Consider the following 11,727-nt stretch of genomic DNA (forward strand, 5'->3'; position numbering starts at 1 on the left):
TGCTTGCTTCCACTCAAACTAGGGACTTTGAAGACTTAGTACCTTGGAGTTATCAAAGAATCAGGCGACCTTGGGGAAACGTCACACCTGGCATCACACCCTTTAGGGTAGCCGAGTCTTCTTGGTGGCACAAGTTCTCTACTGGGTGCCACAGTCATCATCACCCTCTATTGCCCCACCCAGCCTCAAGCAGCTGTTCTAGCCTCTTCCTTAGATCTTTTGCTCTGGTGTCATGTGAAAGTCTCATCTGTACAAATTCAGAGCCGGGCTCTGAAATGCCTCTGTCACTTTGCCAAATGGCCCATCCTCCTGTCTCTGCCTTCCATCTTTAACTATTGGTAAATCAGTCTCCCCATGGTCATGCTGGCTCTGATATGAAGCTCTCCTGCTTCAGGACTTGGTGACCTGAGGAAAGCTGCTGTGGTCCCTGAGCCCTGTTTCTAAAGGACTAATATGTAGCTGCAAGTTTTTCTGGTTCCGCCCGGCTCCAGTGGCCCCACAGTCCTGCAGACGTTCAGACCCAAATGAGCACACAAAGCCTTATATTAATTACAAACTGTATGGCCTAATGGCTCAGGCTTCTCACTAGCTAGATCTTACATCTTAAATTAACACATTTCTCTAAATCTATACTTTGCCACGTGGCTTGTAGCTTACTGGTACCTTTACATCTTGCTTCTCCTGGTGGCAGCTGGCTGCATCTCCCTGCTCTGTCTTTCCCCTTCCTCTTTCTCTAGTCAGAATGTCCTGCCTAACCTTATTCTGCCTCACTATTGGCAATACAACTTTATTTATCAACCAATCAGAGCAACACATATTCACGGCATACAGAACGATATCACCCATCACTAATACAAGGTGGAATTTTATTCCTAGTGTCCTGATTGTTGGTTGTGGTTTTGTGACCTTGTAGGTTGACTGAGTTTCTATCACATAATGTCAGGGACACCCTGAGTAAGCTCGGAGGTCCAAATGTCCTTGCCTAAAAGGCTAACAGTTGGCACTGGCTGCCATCTGTTTATCTGAAGTTGTTAGCTGGGAGGCCCGTGACCTTTCACATGACTCTCTAAGAGCATGACAAGAGACGGCCAAGGTGAGGGAAACAGAAGCTGGATGGCTTTAAAGGCCCAGCCCCAAAGAACGTGACTTCCAGGACATTCTGTTGGTCACAACAGGTGTGAGTGTGCCACCCCAAGGGTGGCACCGTTCAAGGGCTGGGGTTCAGACTGAACATGAAGGAGAGAGTGGGGAGAACAGGCAGCAAATAGACTCTGCCTCCTGGAATGAACATAGAAAAATGCCATGGCTTGAGTGTGTCTCTCAAAGTGTGTGTGATAAAAGCGTGGTCATCTGAGGGGCTACGTGGGAGAGGGGGCCAAGAAGCAGCTTGAAGGAAGGAGGGCCGTCTGTTTGTGGGTTTGTTTGCTTGGCTCATAGACCGTGAGTGCAGTCTGCCGTGGTGGGGAAGGCTGGATGGCAGAAGCAGCTCGTCAGGCTGGGGATTCGGTCAGGAAGCACTGAGATGAGTGCTGATGTTCTCCCCACTCTCTCCTTCATGTTCAGTCTGAACCCCAGCCCTTGAACGGTGCCACCCACGGGTGGATCTTCAAACCTCAGCTAACTCAGTCTAGAAACTTCTACACAGACATGCGCAGAGGTTTGTCTTCCAGGTGACTCTTGAATCTGCCACACTAACAATCATGATTAACCATCACGAGGTATAATGGTAGGAACCCACATACAAGCAGACACTTATATTTGCTCTAAGGGATTATTAGAAAAAAGGTATTCGAGGAATACTAGGAGGGAGGGGTGGGGTTAAATGTCTGGGAGGCAGATGAAATTCGGCAGTTTCCTGTGATCACTGATCAGTTAAGTGATCCTACTAGCAGACTCTGTTAGTAGGGATTCTGTCAGCAGAAGAAAGGGTCAAGTCTGTCAAAAATCCAGTCGATTTTAAATCTTACCTATTTCCTAATGACTTAAGTTCAAGAGTTTAGAACCGGCTGTCCCGGCATCCAGAATTTCCTTAGCCATTCCTTCAATAGACCTCCAGAGGTTAATGGGCCTGACACATCTTTGACATTTATTAGCTTTTCCGAGGTAGTGGATCTGACTTTGAAAGCTGATCAGATGTTTCAAATCGGTAGCCACTTTGCAGAGCTGCCTTCGAAGAGAAATGTGATAAGGTCACCTTGAATGCCTGAGACCTGTGAGACCTGAGAGAAGATGCCACAATGGTAGAAATTGCAAAGTGATCAAGGTCTCTGCAGAGGACCCTCAGAAAGTCCTCTAGCCTGAATTGCTCTACCCACAGATTCTGTGATTCACATTCTCTCAGCCTCACCCTGTCTGAATAGCAAACACACTTTTAGTCTCTTTTGCTTAAAAAAAAAAAATACTCACTTCACTCATTCAACAACACTTGTGGAAAAGATGACCCCAAATAAACGAATATTTCCTGGCACAGAAAGCCTGGAGAAGATTATGACATTTCTCTTCCTCCCTACTAGCTTAGGGACTGGTGGGGGACTTCCCAGCATCCAAATGTAATGTGTCTCATGACAAGTCTGGCAGAGAGGACCATAAGAGTCTAAAAGAAGGGAAGATGAAGGCAAGCTGATTCTCTGGGGAGATTAAGGAACCCTCTGAAAGCTGGGGGTGTTCTAACTGGGTCCTGAAAGCCACACAGAAGCTCAACAGATACAGGAGAAGAAAAAGGACACCTGGGTTGGATATTCAGGGTAACATACAGGGATGTACAGAGATGCTGTTGTTGGGGGACACAAACAGCAAAAAGAAAAGCTTAAGACGTGGAAAGAACGTAGAAAAGATGCTCCTTGCTTTAGGGGTGGAAGTCATGAGACAGCTTTGCAGAAGGCAATTTGATAGCTGTTTACATTTAAGATGCACATGATGTTTACCTCTGAGGTCCCACCTTTGCGACTCAAGCCTATCCATATCAAAAACAAAAATACTAGTATCAAAGGCTACACTTGCATTACACTGATATTTAGAAGGATAGAAAAGACTGAATATCTATTTATGATGAGCTAGCTAATTAAGATGTGGGTTTCCACGGCGCTATAAGAAAATCCTAAGGCAAGTCCCAGGCACTGGCTGAGAGATGGTGGGCAATGTTGTCAAGGCCAGCTCCTTAGTCCTTCCCAGTTTCTGGCACATGACTCCTGACATCAGTGGCATCTTCGGTTATGAGTGGATTTTATATGCTGGTGAGATGGCCGGTGGCTGGCAACCCTTGGGTACCTCCAGGGTTGGAGGACTGGGGCTTTCATCCCCACCCCTCAACCTCCAGGGAGGCAAATGGGTTTGAAGGCTAAGTTGATGTCATCACCCAGTGATTTAGTCAGCCATGCCTATAAGCACCCAGAAAGGACAGTGCACATATCCTCCAAGTGGCAACCATGGGCGATCTCTAGGGAAGGCGTGGAAGCTTTTCACTCATCCACACTTACTTCCCTGGATATCTTCCCAGCAGGCTTTGAGAAGGCCAGGAAAATACCATGACAGGCTCCTCGTAACTCAGTTCAGAACTAGGCCTCAGTTCCTGCCTCTTGAAAGGAGGGGAAGAGCAGTTCTAGCCCGGGCCAAACTCCTCCCCCCACCGCAGGTAATAACCAAATACGGACATAACCTGGGTCTTGTCCAGACTTGCCCAAGAATGGACTTAGCCCCCCACCCCCAGCCCTAACCAATTAGAAATGTTATTAGTATGATTGCCACTCGCGTAAGTCAATCCTAGGTAGAAAGATCACACGGCTTTTAGAATTCCTTTAGTTGTGCATAAAAGAGCCTGCAAGCTTTTCTTAGGGGTCACCATTTCACCCTTTTGTTGGATGTGCGGGCCCCAGCATGCTGGCATTTTTACTCTTGAGATAACAAACGCCCTTGTTGATTACATACGTGGATGGTGGTCTTTTGTGGGACTTCTCAAGGACCCTAACAGTTTTCATCAGCGTCCTTTGTCATATCCTTTAAAATAAGCCAGTAAACATAAGTAGACATTTCCTTCCAGTTCCGTGAGCCACTGTAGCAAATTAATCCACCTGGAGAGAGAATGCTAACCTCTCTGATCTATAGCCAGACCTGTGGAATCATGGGTAAAAGAGCCTGGAGAATGTCATTGGCTTCAGAATGGGGGCCTGTGCCAACCACCGGTGAGACCCTAGAGTTTCTCCAGGTGGACATTGCCAAACTGAGTTGAATAAGGAGATACGGTAAGGAGCTGGGAGGACCGTTCTGCCAGCTCCTCTTCAGTGCTTTAGTAAGGACAATTATCAGCAGAGTCACAGGAAGGAAATATGAGGACTTGGAACAGTGGAGCCTCTAACACTAAGATGGCAAATGAATCATCTCATCTACCCACTAGTCTGACCCCAAGGCTCTGTGAACTGGCATCTGGGTGAAGGGACAAAGGCTCTTTCTAGAGGGCAGGGCAGAGTGGCTCTAGGGTGTCAGGAGTTCCTGATGTCGTAGGCGCTGGTGAATTCTAGACATTCTGAGTGGCTACACGGTCTGCACCACCACCACCACCACCACCACCCACCCCCACCCCCGTTCACTCAAGAAAAGTCCCCTGGCTCTCCTGGAATTTCAGTTATTTGTCTGTAGGTTGTTTTGAGATCTTTCCGTGGAGACGTGAGGTCCTAACAGGAAGAAGCCGCAGGCACATTGCACACACCGAGAAGCACAAAGTGCGCTGTTGAAAGGCCAGTCCCCCGTGGACACACCTTCAGGTCTGAGTTTATAGCCACAGTCAACCTGAGGACTTTTCATTCTCCTACAAGGCTAAAGTTGGGGCACGGCTAGAGGAATGGAGTTGTTTCCCTGTTTCATGTGAAAGCGTTTGGAAACGGATGGATCGTTCTGCTGTTTGCACAACTCGGTGAAGAAAGTCAAAACTACCTATGGGTACACATTTAAAGGGGGACTGCATGGGGACGTGGATGATATTTCAGTCAAGCTGTGGCCCTGTTGCCTACAAAGGACTCCAAGAGTTGGAGCTGAGCTTGAAACTTGATTCTTCCACAAGCCAGATGTGGAACTTGGAAGAACCCTGGTTGAGACTTGGCTCCTCTGTGTGACCAGATGGCAGTTCTGTCATGGAACCCATATGCAGGGGCCGTGAGAACATGCCTGTGACAGTGCCTGACCTGTGGGATACTCTTAGGGAATGTCTATGCTGTATGAAGTCCCTGTGGCTTTCTAGACACCCAGGATACAGAGATGCATCAAACTTCCTTCTTGGCTGCATGGAAGAAGCAGACTGGGGTGAGAGACAGACGATATCACTGTGCTACCTGCCTTAGCCACTGTTCTGTCTGTGAAGAGACATCAAGTCCAAGGCAATTCTTATAAAGGAAAGCATTTAATTGGGGGCTGGGTTACAGTTTCAGAGGCTTAGTCAATTATCATCACGACAGGCAGCATGGCAGCACTCAGACAGGCATGGTGCTGGAAGAAGTAGCTGAGAGCTTTGTATCTCGGTCTGTAAGCAGCAGGCGTGCGAAGCAGGGGACAGGCATGGGTTTCTGAAGCCTCAAAGCCAACCCCAGTGACATATCTCCTCCATTAAGGCCACACCTACTCCAACAAGGCCACGCCTCTTAATCCTTCCAAGCAGTGAATCAGCTGTCCACTAAGCATGCAAATACATGAAATGTGAAGGTGAGGGTGAGCAGGGCAGTGGACACAGGGAAATAGGCTCCACTTTTTGAACACTGCTCTCCTGATCACCCCGTCCCTAGAACCCCATGATCAAGTCTGCCTTGCCACCTTCTTCTGCCTTTCCTTGGCTCCGTTGGTTTTCATGCATTGATTTGGGTGCTTCTGTAAACACTTGTGTCCTTCCAACCTAGATGGGGAGTTCCGTGAGGCCAGAGATCTTGTTTGTCTGTGCCGGTGATCAGGGTCCTGTGCTTGGAGGAAAGATGTGTTGAGATAAAAAGGTAAGAGCTGGAAGTAGGCAGCACTGGCCCAGTGAAGAAGGCACAAGGGCGTCCAGCCAGCTAAGACACCCAAGACTGCACAGTGCAGAAAAGGGGGATGGGGGAGGAAAAGTGGTAAGTGATGAAGATGGAGAAACAGGGGTGGGGTGGGGGGGAAGCTCCAAAATGAGACTTGGCCCTTGCTTCAGACTCTACCCACTTCAGAGTCCCCTTCTCTATTGGCTCCAGCTCATGACAAACCCCCACAAATCCCCATAGGCTTGCTGAGTGCAGCTGGTGAGTTTCTATAGTAACTGTCACCATAGCACCAGAGGCCTGGATCCAACTTCCAGCTCTGCTGAGACCCCGAGCCGCTGTCATCCACTCCCTCCCTAGCATCCTTCATTCCACGAGATAGAAGGGAGACCATGGCTGGAGATGTACTCATGGGGGCCATAGCTAGGGCCCTGCAAGGAGGGCTGCGACTGAGATGCAGGGCTTAAGGTGACAGGATTAAGCACAGCATCTGCAAAAACAGAACTGCCCCAAACTGACCGTCCCCGAGGATCTCAATTTGCATTGCTTTGCTCAAATTGGGGAGGAGCACCAGATTTGAACATGCAGCAAATGTGGAACAGAAAGACCTCCCTGGGGTCCTGCAGGAAGCTCTAGAGAATACAGTGTGTGTGTGTGTGTGTGTGTGTGTGTGTGTGTGTGTGTGTGTGTGTGTGTCCTGATTTCCTGTGGCTCCCAAACCTGTGGACCAGTGGCCTCTGGGCCTCATCCCCTCATTCTGTAAATGGAAAGGGTACATAATGATGCTACAGTCGACCCCAGATGCCAAAGAAATAAGGCCTGTGCCTTATTCTAACGGCTATTCACAAACACTCAGAGAATGAAAACTGAGCTCTTGATGGTAGAGAGATGACTCACATGCACAAGGCTCTGGGTTCCACCCCTGGCACTGAAAACACTAAATCTGAGTAGTGCATTAACAAGTAATATTTTAAGTGTTTGTGTGTGTGCCTGAGTGTATGTGTATCACATGTACGTGTATCACATGCCTGCAGTTCCCACAGAGAACAGAAGAGGGCATCAGATTCCCCTGGAACAGGAGATACAGAAGGTTGTGAACTGCCGTGTGGATGCTGTGAACCGAACCCACATACTCTGGAAGAGCAGCCAATGTTCTTAACCATTGAGCCTCTCAGTGAACACAGCTGCACTCCCTGATCCCCATCTACGCTCACTGCTCCACATTATGTTCCTCTTCTACCATGGCCCAGCACTCCTGGGAGCCCAGATAACAGAACACGGCACCCTGAGTCATGAACTTGACTTCTTTTCCAACCACTGTGACTTGCTGGTGGCCTTCTAACCCCGGGCCTGATGAATTCTCTCTGAGCCCCAGTTACCCATCATTCACCTCTGATGATTCCTTTGGTTGAAAGACTTTGAAACCCCACTGAGCTGGCATAATCCCCGTGGAGGGGTGGCAAAAGTGGTCAGATTTAGCAAAGAGAAATTCAAGATGTCAAGTAAATTTGAATTTCAGATTAAGGCTTTTTAAAATTATTATTCTAGGTATGCCCCTAGTGTTACATATGGCGTACTTACACTGGAAAAAAAAATTCCATTGTCAGAAATCCAGATTTAACTGGATAACTTCTATTTTCTCTGGCAGCCCTAGGTGGGGCAGATACTAGAAAACGAGCCGGCTCCCCCATGCTAGCATCGTGAGTGCCCGCCCCCATGCGCTTTGCTTTCAGTAGCTCTCGGGAGGCTCACTCCATCAGAGGCAAAAATAGCTAGCAGCTGCCCTCCCCACACCCCATCTTATGTCATGTTGAATGTCCCCGCCTCAAGGACCTTGCCTACCACCCTGCAATCGGCTGTTCCCTCACAGCCTCCTCTGGCAATTGATCACATCAGGGCCCAGTGACTGTCCTGCTGCGATTCTCAGCCCTGAGACTCTAGGTCTCAGCACATATGTGGCAGCTGTCCACAGCTGGCTCTGCAAGCCTGGGCCCCTGGGCCTCTGGTTTGTTTCAGATGTGTGGGGTGAGGGAGATCACAAATTAAATGACGTCAGAATTTGGGCCAGGACTGCAGAGGCAGCAGCCGCAGCCTTGGCTGAGGACAGCAGGTGCATGGCAGAGCTCGTCTGCTGCCAAGCAGACAAATGGGCACGGTGCTGCCTGTGCCTGGATGCTCCCGAGAATGGGAACCTGCAGATTTTTGAGGACATCTCTAGATCTGGAGTGGTAGTCCCACATCTGTGATCTCCAGCATAGGACAGCCGATCCTGCAGTTCTCTGGGGACCTTTCAAGGTGTTGCTGCAAAGTTCTGCAGTGGAACAGCCCAGGGTGGGTGTTAAAATGCAGATTCTCTGGCACGGAGAATCTCCAAGGCCATTTCAGTTTAGCAGCCACCCTGAGGGTGCTTACGACCTCTGTAACTTGGAAATGACCTTCCAGATTTCCCATTTTCATTCATTCACACCCTCACTTGCACCCATGACAGTGGGCCTGGGCACCCTTCTCAGAAACATTCAATCCCCACCATGCCACTCCTCAGCCCATGTCAGAAGTGGGGTGCACCTCAGAGCAGAGCAAGAGAAGGAACCATAACTCTGTGTGGCAGAGGGGACTGCCACCTGCCCATCACTCTGCCAGTGTGACTACCAAACTCGAGAGCAGGAACTACCATCCCTGCTTCCCAGGTGAGAAACCCGGAGCTCTGAGGGAGCAGGTGACCTGGCCAAAGCGCTAGAGGTCAGTGCCCTTCTGTGTGACACCAGAGGTTCCAGGGGGCTTCTACTCGGAGCCAAGCTCACCCCCAACTGCTCTGAGTAGAAAGACAGTCACGGTGTTGAGAGAAGCATTGGCCAGCATTCTTTTTCTCCCTAAATCATGATACCCTTAAGTTGGGGGCGGAGGGTGGGGTTGGGAGGGGATGGCTACCTCAGAAGCCGAGGGTGGCTTTGGAGAGAGTGGCTAGATCCTGGGACAGGATGAGATTTTCCCAATGGACTCCCCATTCATTCCCTAGGAGCCTGTGGCACCTCACAGAAACACCAATAGTCTTTGTGCAGCACCGTCATCTGCCTCCAGGTCCCCCGTTCAGCTGTTATCAAATTTAACTTGAATTATTACGAATATAGTCTTAAATGACAGGAAATCAGTAGTCAGGGTATCATCATACTCTGCTGTGGTTCTCTCTCTCTCTCTCTCTCTCTCTCTCTCTCTCTCTCTCTCTGGCTATATTTAGCTCCACTGATGCAACCTAATGTCTAGTCATGGTTAAGCGTTTGCAGATTCAGAATGGACCACCCACTGTGGGTTCTTCCCCATGCTAGGCACCAATGACTGTCATGCTTTGTGACTTGCTCCAATAGACCATACCCCATCTCCTCAAATGTCTGGGAATCTTGACTGTCCTTCAAAGGCTTTCTTCTCACCTGTAACAGTATTCAGAGGTGATGGAAGTGTTCAGAGGTGGGGGGCTAGTGAGAGGTCTTCAGATCCTGGGGTGTGGGGTGTGTCCTTGTAGAGGACAGTGGGGTCCAGCTTCTGCCCTCTCTTTGCACCCTGCTGCTATGAAGGGAGCTGGCCTCTCTCACCAGTGCAGGCCACCTCACCCCAGGGACCCAAAAGCAGTAGACAGGCTACCAGAGACTGCAATCTTCCTGCCCTGAGCCAAAGGAACTCTGTTCTCCTTTGAAATTGATTGTCTCAGGTGCCTTTCCACAGAAACAGAAAACAGACTGTACACAGAAAGGTGACTTTCCCTCAGGGAGAATTGTGGGGAAATTCTCTGAGGAGATGCCCTTGAACTGAGCTATGAAAGAGTCTGGGCGGAGCCACATGCAAATGAGTTGTCCAGGACAAATGAGGAGTGCTCTGTGACCTCTACTGTGACAAAGAACTGGAGCAGACTCCAGTCCTCCCAACTCAGACTTCCAGACACTTCCTCACACGACCCTCAGCGCAGACATTAACCAAACCCCTTCCAGCATCTGCCATGTTCAAGTACACCCTCACGCGCTTCATTTTTCCACATTTCTTTCAGTCGTTTTCACTCATTTTATTCTGAAGATATTGTATGAAGAAGAATGTGTCTCCTGTCACTTTTATGGGGCAAGAGGCTGCCCTTGCTGTTTTAAAAAAGTGGCCATGGTAAAAATAAGAACAAAGAGAGAGAAATGATGCTAATGAAATGCAGCCCAGCTGGGCTCTGGGAGGTGCCAGGCTGAGGCCTGTTCTCCTCAGGGACAGAAATGGGGAGTGCTAGGCATCAGGACACCCCCATCACCATCCCGAGCCCACCCTCTGCAAGCCAAAAAGTTGATTGGTGTCTAACAGAATCAATTCCTATATTGCTTTATCTGTGTCTCTCCCATGGGCACTAAAGAAACAGTAAACCAAGAGCATTTGAGGAAGCCGAGTCCCAGCTAACTAAAACCTAAGGCCAAAGGTCAGCGGCTTCTGGGGCTGTGTGGTTCCCTGCCCACTGCTGGCCCACTGCTGCTCTCTTCGGAGCCTGCTCTTCTGAGGCTCCATCTGTAGGATGCCTGGGGGGCGGGAGGGAGTTGGGGGGTTTTACTTTGCATAATAGTCACAAGAACGTGATAACTCGCTCACATTTACAGGTGACACTCACGTGTCAGGCGCTGTTCTCAGCATTTACCTGGAGCAACTGTGTAAACCTTAGAGAGATACCTGGAAACAACTCTATTTCTTTCCTAGTTTATACACTCAGTACTGGAGCCTAGAATGGTTAAATGCCTACCTAAGCCAGGTATATATACATTTCCATATATAACCTCACTTCTTCATTCATCCATCAAAACACTCGTTCAGCATATAGACAGTTAGTACTTCCTATGTTTTCTTTGGTTTCACCTAAAACACAACCTCTTTTTAGAATGAAACTTGAAATTTCTTCTAGTTGCAGCTTCCTGTATGCTTGGACTAGATTATTCTGCTCCATAGATCCCCAGATGGCTTCCTGCTGTGACTCTCTGTGGTCTGAGAGAACGGTCCATAATCTAGACTCCAGTACGGATCCAGGCAGCCGCTTCTTTGGCTTGCAAGAGGAGTTGGCTGTCGATGGATCTTGCCAAGAACTGTACCACCTTGGGCTCTGGCCCTTCCTGGAGGGGGGATTGGTGGGGAGGAGCAGGGTAATAACTGATGGAAGAGGAACTGTGGGGGAGGAAAAACTGAGGCTCCTTCATTCAAGACAAGTACACAGTCCCCAGTCACAGCTGCATCTCAGCCCACCTCCTCCCTCTGCCCGGCTCTGGCTCCTAGCAGTCCCTTCCAGAGGCCCAGCAAAGGAGGCATCACCTTGGTCCTAGAAGCCCCAGGGTGTCCTCGGGTTCCACAAGCCCTGAAAGCCTTGGAGGTCGTTGCATTTCTTCTTTATGTGTTTTGCTACATTAGCTAATGAGCATCTCTCCAGGCCCATTACCGGTTCCTCAAGTGCCGAGTGGCCTGGGCTCTAATGACGACAGGCAGCCACTCGGCACACACAGGGAAGTGGTTCTCTTTCAGGCCGAAAGGGGAGATTGGATTACATGAGTGAGGGGCAGGGAAAGGTCACTGCTCTCCCACTCAGGTCTGCCCATCAGTAAGGAGAGCGCAATCAGCAGTTCTGAAGCAGGATGTGTCATGCCCAGCCAGGCAGAGGGAGGCAGGAATGGGAAGCGGTCCACCTTTGCTCTCCTCTGAAATGGTCCGTCTTCAAAAATAGCCCACAAGCTGCCCCAGACTT

The sequence above is a fragment of the Peromyscus californicus genome, unplaced genomic scaffold (genome assembly GCF_007827085.1).
Source record: "Peromyscus californicus insignis strain IS unplaced genomic scaffold, ASM782708v3 Scaffold_3__1_contigs__length_106647218, whole genome shotgun sequence".
NCBI classification, from domain to species: Eukaryota; Metazoa; Chordata; class Mammalia; order Rodentia; family Cricetidae; genus Peromyscus; species Peromyscus californicus.